Below are 20829 nucleotides of genomic sequence, written 5' to 3'. Positions count from 1 at the left end.
AGCTCTACCGGGGAACCCCAGGACAGGCCCTTCTCTTTCCAGGAGGTGAGCCGCATGGGGGTTCTGGATCGAAATTTGGGGGCCGCCACCCAGTTGGTGTCGCGCGGCTCGGTGATATAGAACCACCCCGATTGCCACCCCTTTATGGTCTCCACATAGGAGCCTTTGAGCCAGGTGACGTTGGGCATTTTGCCCACCATGGCGCCTCCGCACTCCGCTTGCTGGCCGACCACCACCTTCGGTTTAACATTGAAGGTCTTCAGCCACAGGCCGAAATGTGGTTGGATGCGGAGGAAGGCCTCGCACACGACGATAAACGCCGAGATGTTGAGGATGAAATTTGGGGCCAGATCGTGAAAGTCCAGCCCGTAGTAGAACATGAGCCCGCGGACAAACTGGTGGAGGGGAAATCCCAGTCCGCGGACGAAGTGGGTAAGGAAAACCACCCTCTCATGGGGTTCTGGAGTAGGGATGATTTGCCCCGCATCTGGCAGCCGGTGCGCGATATCCGCGGCCAGGTATGCGGCTCCCCGCAACTTTGTGATATTCTCCTCCATAACGGAGGAGACCATCCACTTGCCTCCCGCTCCGGACATGCTTGGAGTGGTTTGAGGAGAAAAACGCGAACTTGGGCGCTGGAGCTCGAGTGCGCAAGAATGGATGGGCTAGGAGGAAGAAGGCGTAGGTGAAAAGGGTGAATCCTTGTCCCTTTATAAGGGCGGAAGAGGCTATGCGCCTCCCCACCTACCTGGTAAAATCGCTTATTCCCCAAGCGCCGTAATTGATGGCGCGGCTGGGTTACCCACACCCGTATTGATGAGAATCCCGTGATAAGGGGACACGATCTCTGCTTCGACAAGACGTGCCAAGGAAACCGCCTCGCAATACGTGCTGTGGCTGGTTGTGAAAAACGGTTCGAATAATGACAGGGCTCTGGTGTGATGTCATGCTGCAAAATGCGTCAGCAGATTAGATTTGTGGAAATATTATTCTCTCTACGGTGGTATGTGGAATTTGTTTTGCAGAGCCGGACACTATCCTTGTGTTCAAAATCTTCTATGGAGTATTCGGAGGAGGAACCCGCCTTGCAATGCCGAAGACAATATGCGTGCCGGACTCATCGTCATTGAAGCCTGGTTCAGGGGCTACAGAGGGAGTCATGGATTAGGGGGTCCTTGGACAGCCGGACTATATCCTTTGGCCGGACTATTGGACTATGAAGATACAAGATTGAAGACTTCGTCCCGTGTCCGGATGGGACTCTCCTTGGCGTGGTAGGCAAGCTTGGCGATACAGATATGTAGATCTCCTCCCTTGTAACCGACTCTTTGTAACCGTAGCCCCCTCCGGTGTCTATATAAACCGGAGGGCTTAGTCCGTAGGACAACAACAATCATACCATAGGCTAGCTTCTAGGGTTTAGCCTCTACAATCTCGTGGTAGATCAACTCTTGTAATACTCATATCATCAAGATCAATCAAGCAGGAAGTAGGGTATTACCTCCATTGAGAGGGCCCGAACCTGGGTAAACATTGTGTCCCCCGCCTCCTGTTACCATCCGCCTTAGACACACAGTTCGGGACCCCCTACCCGAGATCCGCCAGTTTTGACACCGACAATCACCCTAGGTTATAAATGTTGCATGATGAATGCCATCCGACACAATTATCATTCTCGATCCAATGCCTACGAGCTTTTCACATATTGATCTTTGCTAAGTTACTTTGTCGTTACTGCTTTTACAATCACTACAAAACTTCTACTGTTACTTTTGCCACTGTTACCTTTACTTCCATACTACTTTGCTACTAAATACTTTGCTGCAGATATTAAGTCTTTCTGGTGTGGTTGAATTGACAACTCAGCTGCTAATACTCGTGAATATTCTTTGGCTCCCCTTGTGCCGAATCAATAAATTTGGGTTGAATACTCTACCCTCGAATACTATTGTGATCCCCTATACTTGTGGGTTATCACTCACTGGTACACGTCGATGCTATACAAACGGTTTTTAACCCCTTTTCGCGATGGCATTTGGAACCGTCGCCAAGTGAGTGTGGGCGATAGGGGGGGTCCTTCCCACACGACCCAAAAATCGTCAAGGATAGGCCCTCCTGGGACACAGGCTGGGGCAAAATGAGCTCGTGTGCGATCGGGCGAGGCATCGAAACCCAATCATTTCCGTTCATATGTACATCCCACACGGTGAATCCCAGAAAACTTTTCCGTTCGTATGTATATCACACACAGTCAATCCAAAGAATACGTTTCCATTCTTATGTACATGCCACACAGTCAATCCCGTGAAAATGTTTTCGTTCGTATGTATATCACACACAGTCAATCCAAGGAATACGTTTCCGTTCTTATGTACATCCCACACAGTCAATCCAGGGAAAACGTTTCCGTTCGTATGTACATTCCACATAGTTTTATGTGTAGGCTCGTGTGTGAAAGGTGTAACTATCACACACGCTCTGCCTTGGTTAACTGTTTGCTTTTATCAACTACATCACACACGATTTGATGAAGAAAACTGTGTGGCATTGGGCTATCCTCACAAGCGCTTTTACTGCTAGGACCGTTTGCAAAGTTCCATTACACATTTAGCAGGTTTATTAGTTTACAATTAATAATTCTAGTATTACGCAAATTCACATTTCATATCGAACGGCTGTTTGCCAATTTCATATCAGGCACATAAATATATTTTAACATCACAGTACGATAGCTACATGAAAATAGCACAGTACAACATATAGCTAGTTCAACTTCATAAGAACAATATTAGAACAATATATTCATTTTCCTAATCGAGATCATCCAGGCTCGTCTTATCCACCTCTGCTTTCAGTTCAGTAAGAACCTGTTTTGCACTGGCCAACTGGGAAAGTGCCTCCTCCTTCGCCAACACCATCTTAGCAAAGTCTGATTTAAAAAATCTGAGCTCATTCTCCACCTTCCTCTTTTTATCCCGCATCTTCAAATATTCTTCAGCGCTGAAAACACTTTCTTTGTTCTCTTCCTCATACATGCTCCAGAGCTTCGCTAGGCACATCTTCAAAGACTGTGGCCACTCTTGATCAACCCACTCCAAGTAAGAACACTTCCGTTCATCCTATAATATTTAAAACTAGATCAGTAACAATTGTAGGGGAAATGGGTTTATAGCAACACAGAAAATCACCAATGCTTATTTTGAAAAACTGAAGAAACATGTTAATTATGGCATATCTTCTCAAAATGATCAATGTGCAAATGAATTAATTGTTACTAAGACAATAACCAAATTCTGGAACATCAGAAGGTATAATTAACTACAACATCGCTACAAGTTCTTACTCATGTACAATAAATAACAAACTGAACATTTTGCGAGGAAGGTAAATATAACTGCAACAGCATAGCGACAGTGTTTGGATGACAGCAAATTGATACTAACAGGTGTGTACGTGCACAAATTTAGTAACATAGAACTAATAGCACTAAGGTCGTCCACTATGTATGCCAAAATTGGTGTAAAGACAATTGTTGCTACATCTCGCACCGGTACCCTGCACTGGCGAGCCGATGCAGCGGAAAAAAATCAGGGACCCGGACTCCGGAGCACCTAGTTGCTCCGATGCCCAGTTCCTTCGTGCCATAAAGATTTAGTATTTTACTGCTTGGCTGCTCGGATGTGTGGACCAAAGTTGGCTGCACAAACTGCTGAAGCGGTGCCAAATAATTTTCTAATGGCACCGCTGATGAGATGGCAACACTTTTAGATACTAGGTACAAACTGTGACACTATCTTAGGATGCGTTTGGTTGAAGGTGTGGTATGAATGGGTTGGGACCGTGACAGTGTCTGGATCACATCTAACAAATGATTTGTAACAACGAAAGAGGGTCTAACCTTCTCTGCAAATGCCAGAAACTTCCTCCCACTGTCCATATATTCAAACGCAACTAGCTTCACGCATGGAGATTGATGGTGACAACGAGCAGATAGATCTTCAGCCACCCCGCTCCATTCGTTGCCACTGATGGTCCTAGGGAGCTACAAGAGGAAGAAATGACTCAAAACGACCGCCGGGTAAAAATCCTACATTCCAAGTCATGGCCCGAGAGAGAGAAGAGAGGCATACCCGGTTGGTGAAGGAGGAGGAACCGCCGGAGAGGTCTTTGAAGAGGACCATGGCGACCCCGGCGGTAGGATGCGAGACGGCGAGAGCGAGGAAGCGGCTATAGCTTAGGAAGGAAAGAAGGAAGGAGGAAACAGGGGAAATGTGACTTGTGGTTGGGGAGAAAAGGGGGTGGGGAAGGGGGGAGGGGGCAGGGGTAGATATTTTGGTGGTAGGCCAAAATTTTGGAAATGTGGAGGGAAACTTTGTGTGCGGTGCCGCTGGACCATTCACTTTGAACGATTGTGTGCATCGCAAACGATTCTTCTGCTTTCACGCATGGGATGAGTTCGATAATTCAAATTTTGGTGGAAATTTCCCCGGGTACGTCATTGCATAATTTAACATCGCTTGCTAATCTGAGCACACAAAAGAGCGTACAACAGACAGACCACACTTACCGAATTGAGCAATTTTAGTAGTTAAACAGAGCCAATTAACCTAAACATCGCTCTAATAAAAGACCAGCATTAAAAACAAAGCCTAAGTACGCATAATTTTAACAAATCCGCTGCCGGGCCGGCCTATGCATCGCCGGTGTGAGATGAGACGTTGATGACTTGTCCTGGCGACATGCCGCCGTTGGTGGACTCCGCGTCCCCCCTGCTGAAGTCGACCGCGTCCTCGTCCTCGTCCTCGGCACCGCCCTCAAGGTTGTAGTACTCATAATAGTGGCTACGCCATAGCTCGCATTGGTACTCCACCGCTGATTCCTCGACGGACAGACTCTTCTCTACCTCGACCTCGGCCACGCGCAACTCCTCCTCCCAGCGCTCCTCGATCTCCGCCGCCTCCTGCATCTCCAGCTCCCGCTCGGCGACCTCATGAGGAAGCAAGTGCTCCATGGCCACCACCGCCTTTTCGGACATGGGTTGCATGCTGGAGTCCGAGGTGGCCTGGAATATCTTGGCGTGTGCATCCTCGATCTTGGCGTGGATGGCCTCGACCCGAGCCAGGGCGACATCGGCGGCACGGACGGCAGCTCGAGCGCTCTTGGCGTTTGCAGCCACCGTCGCAGCAGCATCAGCCGTCTCGGCTGATGCAGCTTCCCTGTCGGTGCCGCAGACGCCCTCTCGGCGGAAGCGGCCGCGCTCAATGCGGATGCGGCGGCAGTCTCGGCGTAGGCGGCTGATGTCTACTATGCAACCTTCTTCTTGTAGACGTTGTTGGGCCTCCAAGTGCAGAGGTTTGTAGGACAGTAGCAAATGTCCCTCAAGTGGATGACCTAAGGTTTATCAATCCGTGGGAGGTGTAGGATGAAGATGGTCTCTCTCAAACAACCCTGCAACCAAATAACAAAGAGTCTCTTGTGTCCCCAACACACCCAATACAATGGTAAATTGTATAGGTGCACTAGTTCGGTGAAGAGATGGTGATACAAGTGCAATATGGATGGTAGATATAGGTTTTTGTAATCTGAAAATATAAAAACAGCAAGGTAACTAATGATAAAAGTGAGCGTAAACGGTATTGCATTGCTAGGAAACAAGGCCTAGGGTTCATACTTTCACTAGTGCAAGTTCTCTCAACAATAATAACATAATTGGATCATATAACTATCCCTCAACATGCAACAAAGAGTCACTCCAAAGTCACAAGTGTGGTAAAAGGATAGTAGCATTGCCCCTTCTCTCTTTTCTCTCATTTTTGTTTGTTTTTTTGTTTTTTTTGCTTGGGCCTTTTCTCCTTTTTTATGGCCTCTTTTTTCTCCTTTTTTTCATTCGGAGTCTCATCCCGACTTGTGGGGGAATCATAGTCTCCATCATCCTTTCCTCACTGGGACAATGCTCTAATAATGAAGATCAGCACACTTTTATTTACTTACAACTCAAGAATTACAACTTGATACTTAGAACAAAATATGACTCTATATGAATGCCTCTGGCGGTGTACTGGGATGTGCAATGATTCAAGAGTGACATGTATGAAAGAATTATGAAGGTGGCTTTGCCACAAATATGATGTCAACTACATGATCATGCAAAGCAGTATGATAATGATGAAGCGTGTAATAATAAACGGAATGGTGGAAAGTTGCATGGCAATATATCTCGGAATGGCTATGGAAATGCCATAATAGGTAGGTATGTTGGCTGTTTTGAGGAAGGTATATGGTGGGTGTATGGTACCGGCGAAAGTTGCGCGGTACTAGAGAGGCTAGCAATGGTGGAAGGGTGAGAGTGCGTATAATCCATGGACTCAACATTAGTCATAAATAACTCACATACTTATTGCAAAAATCTACAAGTCATCAAAAAAAGTACTACACGCATGCTCCTAGGGGAAGGGTTGGTAGGAGTTAACCATCGCGCGATCCCGACCTGCACACAAAGGATGACAATCAATAGATAAATCATGCTCCAACTTCATCACATAACGGTTCACCATACGTGCATGCTACGGGAATCACAAACTTTAACACAAGTATCTCTTAAATTCACAACTACTCCATTAGCATGACTCTAATATCACCATCTTTATATCTCAAAACAATCATAAAGAATCAAACTTCTCATAGTATTCAACGCACTTTATATGAATGTTTTTATTATATCCCTCTTGGATGCCTATCATACTAGGACTAAATTGATAACCAAAGCAAATTACCATGTTGTTCTAAAGACTCTCAAAATAATATAAGTGAAGCATGAGAGTTCATCTATTTCTTCAAAATAAAACCACCGCCGTGCTCTAAAAAGATATAAGTGAAGCACTAGAGCAAATGACAAACTACTCCAACAGATAGAAGTGAAGATCAATGAGTAGTCGAATAATTATGCAACTATGTGAAGACTCTCTAACATTTAAGAATTTCAGATCTTGAGATATTATTCAAACAGCAAGCAAAACAAAACAAAAGAAAATGACGCTCCAAGCAAAACACATATCATGTGGTGAATAAAAATATAGCTCCAAGTAAAGTTACCGATGAATGAAGACGAAGGAGGGGATGCCATCCGGGGCATCCCCAAGCTTAGGATCTTGGTTGTCCTTGAATATTACCTTGGGGTGCCTTGGGCATCCCCAAGCTTACACTCTTGCCACTCCTTATTCCATAGTCCATCAAATCCTTACCCAAAACTTGAAAACTTCACAACACAAAACTCAACAGAAAACTCGTAAGCTCCATTAGTATAAGAAAATAAATCACCACTTTTGATACTGTTGTGAGCTCATTCTAAATTCATATTAGTGTAATATCTACTGTATTCCAACTTCTCTATGGTTCATTCCCTCCAATACTACTCATAGATTCATCAAAATAAGCAAACAACACATAGAAAACAGAATCTGTCAAAAACAGAACAGTCTGTAGTAATCTGTAACTCCCGAATACTTCTGTAACTCCAAAAATCCTACCAAATTAGGAAAACCTGAGCAATTTGTGTACCAATCCAGAGCAAAAATAATCAGATCAAAAGCACGTTTCTTTGAATTATCAAAACTAATTTACTGGGCGCAAAAGTTTCTGATTTTCAGCAGGATCAACACAACTATCACCGTAAGCTATCCTAAAGGTCTTACTTGGCACTTTATTGAAACAAAACCTATAAAACATGATTACTACAGTAGGATAATCATGTGGACTCACAAAAACAGTAAGGTTAAATATTGGGTTGTCTCCCAACAAGCGCTTTTCTTTAATGCCTTTTTAGCTAGGCATGATGATTTCAATGATGCTCGTATAAAAGATAAGAATTGAAACATAACGGGAGCATCATGAAGAATATGACTAGAACATTTAAGTCTAACCCACTTCCTATGCATAGGGATTTTGTGAGCAAACAACTTATGGGAACAACAATCAAAGCATAGGAAGGCAAAACAAGCATAACTTTAAAACTTTAAGCACATAGAGAGGAAACTTGATATTATTGCAATTCCTACAAGCATATATTCCTCCCTCATAAGAATTTTTAGTAGCATATTGAATGAATTCAACAATATAACTATCACATAAAGCACTCTTTTCATGAGCCACAAGCATAGAAATTTTACTACTCTCCACATAAGCAAATTTATTCTCATCAATAGTAGTGGGAGCAAACTCAACAAAATAACTATCATGTGAAGCATAATCCAATTGAAAGTTAAAATCATGATGACAAGTTTCATGGTTATCTTTATTCTTTATAGCATACGTGTCATCACAATAATCATCATAAATAGGGGGCATGCTTTCATCATAATAAATTTGCTCATCAAAACTTGGGGGACTAAACATATCATCTTCATCAAACATAGCATCCCCAAGCTTGTGGCTTTGCATATCATTAGCATCATGGGTATTCAAAGAATTCATACTAACAACATTGCAATCATGCTCATCATTGAAAGATTTAGTGCGAAACATTTTAATGCATTCTTCCTCTAGCAATTGAGCACAATTATCGAAACCTTATTTTCACTGAAGAGATTAAAAAGATGAAGCATATGAGGCACCCTCAATTCCATTTTTTGTAGTTTTCTTTTATAGACTAAACTAGTGATAAAATAAGAAACAAAAAGATCCGATTGCAAGATCTAAAGATATACCTTCAAGCACTCACCTCCCCGGCAACGGCGCCAGAAAAGAGCTTGATGTCTACTACGCAACCTTCTTCTTGTAGACGTTGTTGGGCCTCCAAGTGCAGAGGTTTGTAGGACAGTAGCAAATTTCCCTCAAGTGGATGACCCGAGGTTTATCAATCCGTGGGAGGTGTAGGATGAAGATGGTCTCTCTCAAACAACCCTGCAACCAAATAACAAAGAGTCTCTTGTGTCCCCAACACACCCAATACAATGGTAAATTGTATAGGTGCACTAGTTCGGCGAAGAGATGGTGATACAAGTGCAATATGGATGGTAGATATAGGTTTTTGTAATCTGAAAATATAAAAACAACAAGGTAACTAATGATAAAAGTGAGCGTAAACGGTATTGCAATGCTAGGAAACAAGGCCTAGGTTTCATACTTTCACTAGTGCAAGTTCTCTCAACAATAATAACATAATTGGATCATATAACTATCCCTCAACATGCAACAAAGAGTCACTCCAAAGTCAATAATAGCCGAGAACAAACGAAGAGATTATTGTAGGGCACGAAACCACCTCAAAGTTATCCTTTCTGATCGATCCATTCAAGAGTCCGTAGTAAAATAACATGAAGCTATTCTTTCCGTTCGATCTATCATAGAGTTTGTACTAGAATAACACCTTAAGACACAAATCAACCAAAACCCTAATGTCACCTAGATACTCCAATGTCACCTCAAGTATCCATGGGTATGATTATACGATATGCATCACACAATCTCAAATTGATCTATTCAACCAACACAAAGAACTTTAAAGAGTGCCCCAAAGTTGTTGGAAATATGCCCTAGAGGCAATAATAAAATGGTTATTATTATATTTCCTTGTTCATGATAATTGTCTATTGTTCATGCTATAATTGTGTTATCCGGAAATCGTAATACATGTGTGAATACATAGACCACAACATGTCCCTAGTGAGCCTCTAGTTGACAGCCTCGTTGATCAATAGATGGTTACGGTTTCCTGACCATGGACATTGGATGTCATTGATAACGGGATCACATCATTAGGAGAATGATGTGATGGACAAGACCCAATCCTAAGCATAGCACTAGATCGTGTAGTTCGTTTGCTAAAGCTATTCTAATGTCAAGTATCATTTCCTTAGACCATGAGATCATGCAACTCCCGGATGCCGTAGGAATGCTTTGGGTGTACCAAACGTCACAACGTAACTGGGTGGCTATAAAGGTGCACTACAGGTATCTCCGAAAGTGTCTGTTGGGTTGGCACGGATCGAGACTGGGATTTGTCACTCCGTATGACGGAGAGGTATCTCTGGGCCCACTCGGTAATGCATCATCATAATGAGCTCAATGTGACCAAGTAGTTGGTCACGGGATCATGCATTACGTACGGAACGAGTAAAGTGACTTGCCGGTAACGAGATTGAACGAGGTATTGGGATATTGACGATCGAATCTCGGGCAAGTAACGTACCGACTGACAAAGGGAATTGTATACGGGATTGCTTGAATCCTCGACATCGTGGTTCATCCGATGAGATCATCGTGGAACGTGTGGGAGCCAACATGGGTATCCAGATCCCGTTGTTGGTTATTGGCTAGAGAGGTGTCTCGGTCATGTCTGCATGATTCCCGAACCCGTAGGGTCTACACACTTAAGGTTCGATGACGCTAGGGTTATAAGGAAGGTTTGTATGTGATTACCGAATGTTGTTCGGAGTCCCGGATGAGATCCCGGACGTCACGAGGAGTTCCGGAGACGAAAATTTATATATGGGAAGTTCTTATTCGGTCGCCGGCAGTGTTCGGGGGTATATCGGTATTGTACCGGGACCACCGAAAGGGTTCTGGGGGACCACCTGGAGGGTCCACCTGCCCCGGAGGGCTCTATGGGCTGAATATAGAGGGGAACCAGCCCCTAGGTGGGCTGGGCGCCAAACCCCCCCCCAGGGCCCATGCGCCTAGGGTTTGGGGGAAACCCTGGAGGGGGCGCCCCCTTGGCTTGGGGGGCAAGCCTCCCCCCTTGGCCGCCGCCCCCCTCTAGATCCATCTGGAGGGGGCCGGCCCCCCTCTCCCTTGCCCCTATAAATAGAGGGGGGTGGGAGGGCAGCAGCACCACATCCAAGGCGCAGCCCCTCCCCTCCCCAACACCTGTCCTCCTCCGCGTGAGCTTGGCGAAGCCCTGCCGGAGAACTGCCACTCCACCACCACCATGCCGTTGTGCTGCTGTTGGAGCCCTTCTTCCTCAACCTCTCCCTCCTCTTTGCTGGATCAAGGCGCGGGAGACGTCACCGGGCTACACGTGTGTTGAACGCGGAGGCACCGTTGTTCGGTGCTTGGATCGGATTCTGCCGCGATCTGAATCGCTACGTGTACGACTCCTCCAACCGCGTTCTTGCAACGCTTCCGCATCGCGATCTTCAAAGGTATGAAGATGCACTCCCCTCTCGTTGCTAGTAAACTCCATAGATTGATCTTGGTGATGCGTAGAATTTTTTTAATTTCTGCAACGATCCCCAACAGTGGTATTAGAGCTAGGTCTATGCGTAGTTTCTATGCACGAGTAGAACACAAGTTGTTGTGGACGTCGATTTTGTCAATTTACTTGCCGTTACTAGTCTTATCTTGATTCGGCGGCATCGTGGGATGAAGCGGCCCGGACCGACATTACACGTACGCTTACGTGAGACAGGTTCCACCGACTGACATGCACTAGTTGCATAAGGTGGCTAGTGGGTGTCTGTCTCTCGCACTTTAGTCGGACCGGATTCGATGAAAAGGGTCCTTATGAAGGGTAAATAGAAATTGGCATATCACGTTGTGGTTTTGGCGTAGGTAAGAAACGTTCTTGCTAGAAACCTATAGCAGCCACGTAAAAATTTGCAACAACAATTAGAGGACGTCTAATTTGTTTTTGCAGCAAGTGTCATGTGATGTGATATGGCCAGAAGGATGTGATGAATGATATATGTGATGTATGAGATTGATCATGTTCTTGTAATAGGAATCACGACTTGCATGTCGATGAGTATGACAACCGGCAGGAGCCATAGGAGTTGTCTTAATTTATTTATGACCTGCATGTCAACTGGAACGTCATGTAATTACTTTACTTTATTGCTAACCGTTAGCCATAGTAGTAGAAGTAATAGTTGGCGAGACAACTTCATGAAGACACGATGATGGAGATCATGATGATGGAGATCATGGTGTCATGCCGGTGACGATGACGATCATGGCGCCCCGAAGATGAAGATCAAAAGGAGCAAAATGATATTGGCCATATCATGTCACTATTTGATTGCATCTGATGTTTATCATGTTTTACATCTTATTTGCCTAGAACGACGGTAGCATAAATAAAATGATCCCTCGCTAAAATTTCAAGAAAGTGTTCCCCCTAACTGTGCACCGTTGCGAAGGTTCGTTGTTCCAAAGCACCACGTGATGATCGGGTGTGATAGGTTCTAACGTTCGCATACAACGGGTGTAAGCCAGATTTACACACGCAATACACTTAGGTTGACTTGACGAGCCTAGCATGTACAGACATGGCCTCGGAACACAAGAGACCGAAAGGTCGAGCATGAGTCGTATAGTAGATACGATCAACATGAAGATGTTCACCGATGGTGACTAGTCCGTCTCACGTGATGATCGGACACGGCCTAGTTGACTCGGATCATGTATCACTTAGATGACTAGAGGGATGTCTGTCTGAGTGGGAGTTCATTAATAATTTGATTAGATGAACTTAATTATCATGAACTTAGTCTAAAACCTATATAACATGTCTTGTAGATCAAATGGCCCACGCTAATGTCAACCTCAACTTCAACGCGTTCCTAGAGAAAACCAAGCTAAAAGACGATGGTAGCAACTATACGGACTGGGTCCGGAACTTGAGGATCATCCTCATAGCTGCCAAGAAAGCATATGTCCTGGAAGCACCGCTAGGTGAAGCACCCGTCCCAGCAAATCAAGACGTTATGAACGCCTAGCAAACACGTGTTGATGATTACTCCCTGGTTCAGTGAGGCATGCTTTACAGCTTAGAACTGGGGCTCCAAAAGCGTTTCGAGCAGCACGGAACATATGAGATGTTCCAAGAGCTGAAAATGGTTTTCCAAGCTCATGCCCGGGTTGAGAGATATGAAGTCTCCGACAAGTTCTACAGTTGTAAGATGGAGGAGAATAGTTCCGTCAGCGAACACATACTCAAAATGTCTAGGTTGCACAACCGCTTGTCTCAGCTGGGAGTTAATCTCCCGGATGACGCGGTCGTTGACATAATCCTTCAGTCGCTCCCACCTAGCTACAAGAGCTTCGTGATGAACTTCAATATGCAGGGGATGGAAAAGACCATTCCTGAGGTATATTCAATGCTGAAATCAGCGGAGGTGGAGATCAAAAAGGAACATCAAGTGTTGATGGTGAATAAAACCACTAAGTTCAAGAAAGGCAAGGGTAAAAAGAGCTTCAAGAAATACGGCAAGGGAGTTGCCGCGCCCGGTAAGCAAGCTGCCGGGAAGAAGACAAAGAATGGACCCAAGCCTGAGACTGAGTGCTTTTATTGCAAGGGAAACAATCACTGGAACCGGAACTGCCCCAAGTACTTAGCGGACAAGAAGACCGGCAACACCAAAGGTATATGTGATATACATGTTATTGATGTGTACCTTACCAGTACTCGTAGTAGCTCATGGGTATTTGATACTGGTGCGATTGCTCATATTTGTAACTCAAAACAGGAGCTGCGGAATAAGCGGAGACTGGCGAAGGACGAGGTGACGATGCGCGTCGGAAATGGTTCCAAGGTTGATGTGATCGCCGTCGGCACGCTACCTCTACATTTACCTACGGGATTAGTTTTAAACCTCAATAATTGTTATTTAGTGCCAGCTTTGAGCATGAACATTGTATCTGGATCTCGTTTAATGCGAGATGGCTACTCATTTAAATCCGAGAATAATGGTTGTTCTATTTATATGAGAGATATGTTTTATGGTCGTGCCCCGCTGGTCAATAGTTTATTCTTAATGAATCTCGAACGTGATGTTACACATATTCATAGTGTGAATGCCAAGAAATGTAAGGTTGATAATGATAGTCCCACATACTTGTGGCACTGCCGCCTTGGTCACATTGGTGTCAAACGCATGAAGAAACTCCATGCAGATGGACTTTTGGAGTCTCTTGATTATAATCATTTGACACGTGCGAACCATGCCTCATGGGCAAAATGACCAAGACTCCGTTCTCCGGAACAATGGAGCGAGCAACCAACTTATTGGAAATCATACATACTGATGTGTGCGGTCCAATGAGCTTTGAGGCTCGCGGTGGCTATCGTTATGTTCTCACCCTCACTGATGACTTAAGTAGATATGGGTATGTCTACTTGATGAAACAAAAGTCTGAGACCTTTGAAAAGTTCAAGGAATTTCAGAGTGAGGTTGAGAATCAACGTGACAGGAAAATAAAGTTCTTACGATCAGATCGTGGGGGAGAATATTTGAGTCACGAATTTGGTGCACACTTAAGGAAATGTGGAATTGTTTCACAACTCATGCCGCCTGGAACACCTCAGCGTAATGGTGTGTCCGAACGTCGTAATCGCACTCTGTTGGACATGGTGCGATCTATGATGTCTCTTACCGACCTACCGCTATCATTTTGGGGATATACTTTAGAGACTGCCGCATTCACTTTAAATAGGGCTCCGTAGAAATCCGTTGAGGCGACACCGTATGAATTATGGTTTAGGAAGAAACCTAAGCTGTCGTTTCTAAAAGTTTGGGGATGCGATGCTTATGTCAAGAAATTTCAACCTGAAAAGCTCGAACCCAAGTCGGAAAAATGCGTCTTCATAGGATACCCGAAGGAAACCATTGGGTATACCTTCTACCTCAGATCCGAAGGCAAGATCTTTGTTGCCAAGAACGGGTCCTTTCTGGAGAAAGAGTTTCTCTCGAAAGAAGTAAGTGGGAGGAAAGTGGAACTTGATGAGATGACTCTTCTCGAACCAGAGAGTAGCGCAGCACAAGAAAATGTTTCTGTGGTGCCTGCACCGACTAGAGAGGAGGTTAATGATGACGATCATGATCAAGTTACCACTGAACTTCATAGGTCCACAAGGACACGTTCCGCACCAGAGTGGTACGGCAACCCTGTCCTGGAAATCATGTTGTTAGACAACGATGAACCTTCGAACTATGAAGAAGCGACGGCGGGCCCAGATTCCAACAAATGGCTTGAAGCCATGCAATCCGAGATAGGATCCATGTATGAAAACAAAGTATGGACTTTGACAGACTTGCCCGATGATCGGCGAGCGATAGAAAATAAATGGATCTTTAAGAAGAAGACGGACGCGGATGGTAATGTTACCATCTATAAAGCTCGACTTGTCGCTAAGGGTTATCGGCAAGTTCAAGGGGTTGACTACGATGAGACCTTCTCACCCGTAGCGAAGCTGAAGTCCGTCCGAATCATGTTAGCAATTGCCGCATTCTACGATTATGAGATATGGCAAATGGACGTCAAAACAGCATTCCTTAATGGTTTCCTGAAGGAAGAATTGTATATGATGCAGCCGGAAGGTTTTGTCGATCCTAAGAATGCTGACAAGGTGTGCAAGCTCCAACGCTCAATCTATGGGCTGGTGCAAGCATCTCGGAGTTGGAACATTCGCTTTGATGAGATGATCAAAGCGTTTGGGTTTACGCAGACTTATGGAGAAGCCTGTGTTTACAAGAAAGTGAGTGGGAGCTCTATAGCGTTTCTCATATTATATGTGGATGACATACTATTGATGGGAAATGATATAGAATTCTTGGAAAGCATAAAGGCCTACTTGAATAAGTGTTTTTTAATGAAGGACCTTGGAGAAGCTGCTTATATATTAGGCATCAGGATCTATAGAGATAGATGGAGACGCCTCACTGGTCTTTCACAAAGCACGTACCTTGACAAGATATTGAAGAAGTTCAATATGGATCAGTCCAAGAAGGGGTTCTCGCCTGTATTGCAAGGTGTGAATTGAGCACGGCTCAATGCCCGACCACGGCAGAAGATAGAGAAAAGATGAGTGTCATCCCCTATGCCTCGGCCATAGGGTCTATTATGTATGCCATGCTGTGTACCAGACCTGATGTAAACCTTGCCGTAAGTTTGGTAGGAAGGTACCAAAGTAATCCCGGCATGGAACACTGGACAACGGTCAAGAATATCCTGAAGTACCTGAAAAGGACTAAGGATATGTTTCTTGTTTATGGAGGTGAAGAAGAGCTCGTCGTAAAGGGTTATGTCGACGCTAGCTTCGACACAGACCTGGATGACTCTAAGCCACAAACCGGATACATGTATATTTTGAATGGTGGGGCAGTCAGCTGGTGCAGTTGCAAGCAAAGCGTCGTGGCGGGATCTACATGTGAAGCGGAGTACATGGCAGCCTCGGAGGCAGCGCATGAAGCAATCTGGATGAAGGAGTTCATTACCGACCTAGGAGTTATTCCCAATGCGTCGGGCCCGATGACTCTCTTCTGTGACAACACTGGAGCTATTGCCCTGGCCAAGGAGCCCAGGTTTCACAAGAAGACCAGACATATCAAGCGTCGCTTCACCTCCATTCGTGAAAATGTTCAAGATGGAGACATAGATATTTGTAAAGTGCATACGGACCTGAATGTCGCAAATCCGTTGACTAAACCTCTTCCACGAGCAAAACATGATCAACACCAGAACTCTATGGGTGTTCGATTCATCACAATGTAACTAGATTATTGACTCTAGTGCAAGTGGGAGACTGTTGGAAATATGCCCTAGAAGCAATAATAAAATGGTTATTATTATATTTCCTTGTTCATGATAATTTTCTATTGTTCATGCTATAATTGTGTTATCCGGAAATCGTAATACATGTGTGAATACATAGACCACAACATGTCCCTAGTGAGCCTCCAGTTGACTAGCTCGTTGAGCAATGGACATTGGATGTCATTGATAACAGGATCACATCATTAGGAGAATGATGTGATGGACAAGACCCAATCCTAAGCATAGCACTAGATCGTGTAGTTCGTTTGCTAAAGCTTTTCTAATGTCAACTATCATTTCCTTAGACCATGAGATCGTGCAACTCCCGGATGCCGTAGGAATGCTTTGGGTGTACGAAACATCACAACGTAACTGGGTGGCTATAAAGGTGCACTACAGGTATCTCCGAAAGTGTCTGTTGGGTTGGCACGGATCGAGACTGGGATTTGTCACTCCGTATGACGGAGAGGTATCTCTGGGCCCACTCGGTAATGCATCATCATAATGAGATCAATGTGACCAAGTAGTTGGTCACGGGATCATGCATTACGGAACGAGTAAAGAAACTTCCGGTAACGAGATTGAACGAGGTATTGGGATACCGACGATCGAATCTCGGGCAAGTAACGTACCGATTGACAAAGGGAATTGTATACGGGATTGCTTGAATCCTCGACATCGTGGTTCATCCGATGAGATCATCATGGAACGTGTGGGATCCAACATGGGTATCCAGATCCCGCTGTTGGTTATTGGCTAGAGAGGTGTCTCGGTCATGTCTGCATGATTCCCGAACCCGTAGGGTCTACACACTTAAGGTTCGATGACGCTAGGGTTATAAGGAAGGTTTGTATGTGATTACCGAATGTTGTTCGGAGTACCGGATGAGATCCCGGACGTCACGAGGAGTTCCGGAGACGAAGATTTATATATGGGAAGTTCTTATTCGGTCGCCGGCAGTGTTCGGGGGTATATCGGTATTGTACCGGGACCACCGAAAGGGTTCCGGGGGTCCACCGGGAGGGTCCACCTGCCCCGGAGGGCTCTATGGGCTGAATATAGAGGGGAACCAGCCCCTAGGTGGGCTGGGCGCCAAACCCCCCCAGGGCCCATGCGCCTAGGGTTTGGGGGAAACCCTGGAGGGGGCGCCCCCTTGGCTTGGGGGGCAAGCCTCCCCCCTTGGCCGCCGCCCCCCTCTAGATCCATCTGGAGGGGGCCGGCCCCCCTCTCCCTTGCCCCTATAAATAGAGGGGGGTGGGAGGGCAGCAGCACCACATCCAAGGCGCAGCCCCTCCCCTCCCCAACACCTGTCCTCCTCCGCGTGAGCTTGGCGAAGCCCTGCCGGAGAACTGCCACTCCACCACCACCATGCCGTTGTGCTGCTGTTGGAGCCCTTCTTCCTCAACCTCTCCCTCCTCTTTGCTGGATCAAGGCGCGGGAGACGTCACCGGGCTACACGTGTGTTGAACGCGGAGGCACCGTTGTTCGGTGCTTGGATCGGATTCTGCCGCGATCTGAATCGCTACGTGTACGACTCCTCCAACCGCGTTCTTGCAACGCTTCCGCATCGCGATCTTCAAAGGTATGAAGATGCACTCCCCTCTCGTTGCTAGTAAACTCCATAGATTGATCTTGGTGATGCGTAGAAATTTTTTAATTTCTGCAACGATCCCCATCAAAAGTTTCTACCGGAGAGTCAAGACGAAAACGTGTGCCAGCCCCTATGCATAAGTTCACAAGGTCACTGAACCCGCAAGTTGATCACTAAAACATACATCAAGTAGATCAAGTGAATATCCCATTGTCACCACAGATAAGCACATGCAAGACATACATCAAGTGTTCTCAAATCCTTAAAGACTCAATCCGATAAGATAACTTCGAAGGGAAAACTCAATCCATTACAAGAGAGTAGAGGGGGAGAAACATCATAAGATCCAACTAGAATAGCAAAGCTCGCGATACATCAAGATCGTGCCAAATCAAGAACACGAGAGAGAGAGAGATCAAACACATAGCTACTGGTACATACCCTCAGCCCTGAGGGTGAACTACTCCCTCCTCGTCATGGAGAGTGCCGGGGTGATGAAGATGGCCACCGGTGAGGGATCCCCCCTCCGGCAGGGTGCCGGAACAGGGCCCCGATTGGTTTTTGGTGGCTACAGAGGCTTGCGGCAGCGGAACTCTTGATCTAGGTTATGTTATGGAAGTTTGGGTATATATAAGAGGTGTTGGCGTCGGAAACAAGTCAGGGGGTCTCCGGGCTGTCCACGAGATAGGGGGGCGCGCCCAGGGGGTGGGCGCGTCCCCCACCCTCGTGGGCAGCCCGGGACTCTTCTCGCCCAACTCTTTTACTCTGTGGCCTTCTTCTGGTCCAAAAATAAGCTCCATGAAATTTCAGGTCAATTGGACTCCGTTTGATTTTCCTTTTCTGCGATACTCAAAAACAAGGAAAAACAGAAACTGGCACTGGGCTCTGGGTTAATAGGTTAGTCCCAAAAATCATATAAAATAGCATATAAATGCACATAAAACATCCTAGATGGATAATATAATAGCATGGAACAATAAAAAATTATAGATACGTTGGAGACGTATCAGCAGCCGCGCTCTCGGCGCAGGCGGCGGCGCTCGGGGGGGACGCGACCATCGTACGGGCCTTCACGAAGCATTTCCACGGCGTCATCTTTGCAAGAAGGGGGTGCAGGAATGGGGATCGGGATTCGGGGGTTGCCGGTGCTGGAGCAGACGAGCCGGTGAAGCTTAAGGAGGAAGACTTAAATAGACCCAGATATTTTCATCGCAAACGGTTCCTAGAAAACAACCGTGTGTGATGTTATAGATATTTTTTATTAGCTGTGAAAGATGAATTTGGAGTAAAGTGGCAACGAATGGTGTTTTAAATGTACGAGAAAATTTGTAGTACTAATACAACTGTCATGTCAAATTTTGAAAAAATTCAGGGGTCATTTGACCTTTTAAGACATTTAAGTGATTTTCTAGCCATTTAATGATCGTAATTGAAATTTGAACTACATGTACATGCAATAGCTAACCATAACGGTTTGAAAAGTCATATTTTGTGTACTCGTGTGCGATTTAATTCGATGTGTAGTAAATTGGAAGGAATTTTCAAACATATTGGTCTAACGGCTATGACACAATTAAGCATGGAGTGCCATTGCATTTAAATTTCAAAAAATTAAAAAAATGTCAGAAACACATGAAACCTTGGTTGATGTAATGTCATGCCACAAGATGAGGTGGTAAAAAATTTGGCATGTGTGATGAAAGTTTGGACACACATGTCACATCCCTAGTTCTGGTAATGCCTAGTGCTAGCCTCTGGTGTTGCATCATGTTTATGTTGCTCAGAAATTTGAAAATGGGGATGACAAAACCCCTAGCACCCCCCTTAATCCAACTAGGGTTTACTAAAATCTTTTCCAATGAACCTGAAATGCCCTTCTAAAATGTTCATCATCTTTGCCTTGGTCCAGAACCTCTGACAAAAATGGTGCACACTTTTCTAGGACATCACAAGGTCACTGGATTAAATCATAGGTTAATTGCATTTGAACATTTAAATGGTATAAATTATATTAAATGTCCAAATAATCATAAACTAAAATGTTTACTGTTAGAAATATTCCATACAGTGGCATGAGAAGTTTCATGATTTTTGAGTTAGTTTTAGTATTTTAATTAAAGCCACAAAGTTACAGAAGAAATAAAAAATAAAGGAGAGAGAGAAACTTATCTGGCTTACCTGGCACCCCCAGCCGGCCCAACACTATGCGGCCCAGCCCGCCTAGCCCCCTCCCCTGTCGTCTTCCTCCTTGCCAGGAGGACGAGCGCGTGGCCGACGCACGCCGGCGCATGCCCGGCCACCTCCTGCTTACCTGCTCGCCGCTGGAGACACCCAAGGGTGCCACGCACTTTCCCTCGCCTCCCTCGACCGCTTGCTCGTCCCCATCCCCTCCTCTGCCGCCCTCTCTCTCCCGCGACCGAACGCCACCATCGTCGCCGCTCGCCGTTGCCGCAGCCACAACCATCCCATCGCCTCCCCGTGTTGTCCCCTACGTCCGCCCCGACGCCTTGAAGCTCCCCCTCAACGCGAGCATCGCCGGACGCCCTGTCGCCTTGCCATCGACCCGTCTTCTCCGCGCACGGCCGCCAGATCACCATCGTCATTACGTCGCCGTCCGTGCCTCCCCGAGCTCAACGACCGCACCAGAAGACTCGCCGTGAGCCCCGACATCTTCCCCCCTTCTCCCGCGTTTATTTGCGTGCTCTAGC

This window comes from Aegilops tauschii, chromosome 4 (genome assembly GCF_002575655.3).
Source record: "Aegilops tauschii subsp. strangulata cultivar AL8/78 chromosome 4, Aet v6.0, whole genome shotgun sequence".
NCBI lineage: Eukaryota > Viridiplantae > Streptophyta > Magnoliopsida > Poales > Poaceae > Aegilops > Aegilops tauschii.
The sequence above is the reverse complement of the archived record's forward strand: the minus strand, read 5'-3'. Positions refer to the sequence as shown.